The sequence below is a fragment of the Gadus morhua genome, chromosome 4 (genome assembly GCF_902167405.1).
Source record: "Gadus morhua chromosome 4, gadMor3.0, whole genome shotgun sequence".
Lineage (NCBI taxonomy): Eukaryota > Metazoa > Chordata > Actinopteri > Gadiformes > Gadidae > Gadus > Gadus morhua.
The window spans coordinates 20489634-20492119 of NC_044051.1; the positions used below are offsets into that span (position 1 = coordinate 20489634).

The window sequence follows — 2486 nt, forward strand, 5'->3', positions numbered from 1 at the left end:
GTTTTCTAAGTGCATCTAGGTTTTATTATCATATTTTATTGACCCTTATAGAGCTGAGAACCGCGTGGAAACAACCGATTTAGCGTCCTTGTCCTCACATGGGAGGTGTGTCGGTCCCACGCAGCCCTGCCATCCAGGCCGGGTACATTGATTATTGGGGGGAAAGGACGTCAGGCGGAGGAGGAACCAACAGACTCCAGGTCGGCGAGCAACGTGGGAGAGGAAGTAGAGGCGTTCTGTGCCTGCGTCTGGGACGGCCTTAAGTGCTGAGCCCTTCCAGTCTCGATCTCTGTTTGATTTGATTGGATATATTTTTATTACTTTAAATGCCAATTTTAAGTCCAGTAGGAGGTTGTGCTGAAGATCTCTAACTATAACAACAAGGGGTTTCAGGTCCTTCAGGAACAATGTTATCAAGAGTTGATATTTACCCACTAATGTAGTACTTAGATGCCATTTTAATTAGTCTTCAGACAAGATATTCTCCATTAAGCACTCTGGTCTCATCCTTATGGAGAGCGCTGTGAGTCTCCTCATCACTGTTCCAGAGCAGGTTTATTAGGATTTATTTGGCCGTGTGCTAGTATGTCTTGTATGTTTCTGAGCACTGGTATCGCCTACAGGAGATGTGGAGGAGAAAGAAAGTAAAGGAAAGGTTTTATTTGTCAAGAAGAGGAAAGACACAAGGGGTCCTTATAATTTATTTTAATCATCACATATCACGTTTAGGGAGAGAGAAGGATCAATGAAACATAGTTGAATAAAGCTCAATAAATGGTCTAATGGAAGCGCTTTGGTGTTCTCATGGTTCTATTTTCCTTTTTTTCCACCCCCTCAGGATACCATAAACAAAACAAAACACAATCTGCCAACCACAGTTCATAATTGATCAGACAGTGTTAGAAATGGCTGATCATGAGATTTAGTTTTTATAAGCAGCACTGATTCCTGAATGTAGTATTAAATTAAACCCTATATATATACCATTTACATAATTGCTACTGTGCTTTAAAGGGGACATATTATGAAAACAATACTTTTCCTGGGATTTGGGGTTGTTTTGGGTCTCTGCTGCTCCCACACATGCAAACATTGAAAAACGTCTTTACATGATTTTTTGAGTGAGATATGCATTGCTGAAAGTACCCCGCCTACAGTTACCAAATCTGTGAGTCCGTTTCGGCGCCACCTCCTACATAGGAAGGGGGGAAATTTGAATATTACCTCCCACTTCCCCACTCTCCTCCAATCAGAGCATATCTAAGATTTTGTGGACCAGCGGACGGGCAGCTCCAGCGGGGGGAGCTATGCGGCAGCCCGGCCGCTCAGCTCCGGGAGTACAATCCCTTTCTCTGCCGCCAAGCTCCCCCCGCTGGAGCTGCCGGACTGCAACCGAAGCTTCGGCGGCAGTCCGGAGACGGAGACACAAAGGAGAAAGGGATTGTACACCTGGAGCTGAGCTGCCGGACTGCCGCCGAGCCCCCCCCCGCTGGACTACCGCCGTCGAAGCCGCCCGGCCACCGCCGAAGCAGTTCGGCAGCTCCGCGAGCTGAACGGCGGTCAGCTCCCGGACTTCAATCCCTTTCTCCTCCATGTCGCAGTTCATGGACTTCAGAGAGTCAAGGCCAAAGTTCCTTTACCCCAATTCTTCACAACCATGGCCGAAATAACCCCCACCAAGAGTAACAATCATTTCTCCTCCATGCTGTGGTTCAATCTGAGAGCTCATTGGTCAATGGGCAGCAGCTCATTTGCATTAAAGCTACAGAGACCAGAAACAGCGCATTCTGAAGGGACTGAAACAGAGGGGAATAGCGGTAGGCAAATTTTTTTTCCTACAAGCTATTTCCAGCAAACAGCTTCATAAACATGTTTCTGGAACTCAAATACTATGTTTACTTGTTGGGAAAACATCATAATATGTCTCCTTTAAATAAATGGCGAGGCCCAATTCATGGTGGGAGTTAAACCTATTGAACAACCCCATAGAGTACAAGTTACGTTGCATCATTGGAATTGAACAATATAGACACTATGTTGGCTATATGAGTTGCATCAATCAAACTAGCATCAGTTAGCTAAGCATTTGTGACCTGTTTAGATAAAGACTCAGATCTAGTTGAAGAGGACTCCTTCGTTCCAAATCAATCACAGAGTCACGTTCAGCCACCTTATGCTTTGAGACTCGCAGGAGACCCTAACCAGCCTCATCCTTGTACATGGTCCAACTTTATTCTGTCTCAAGAACAAGGGTTTAAAACACTTGTTCACAACACCAGAGCAGACCAATCAGATGCCTTCCAGCCATCAGCTGTTATCCAGGCTCTGCAAAACAAAAAGGTGCATCCCAGCCCTCAACGGCGTCAGGTAAGGACACCTTGACGCAGCATTATTCACTCTGGGTGGGGCCTAGTTTTAAGGCCGTGGTTATTTGAACGCATGCTTGGATACCTTCTTCACATGCCTAAGCCATTGGCTGCTGGCTG

The 2486-nt window shown here is 45.9% G+C and overlaps 1 protein-coding gene across 1 annotated transcript in view; it reads left to right on the forward strand.

Moving 5' to 3' along the window:
• Positions 1-788, forward strand: part of si:dkey-34e4.1 (carboxyl-terminal PDZ ligand of neuronal nitric oxide synthase protein) — a gene marked incomplete in the record, with an annotated part of 26072 nt that extends 25284 nt beyond the window's left edge. The window contains 1 exon segment of the mRNA XM_030355370.1: positions 1-788.
• Between the last annotated feature and the right edge of the window lie 1698 nt (positions 789-2486).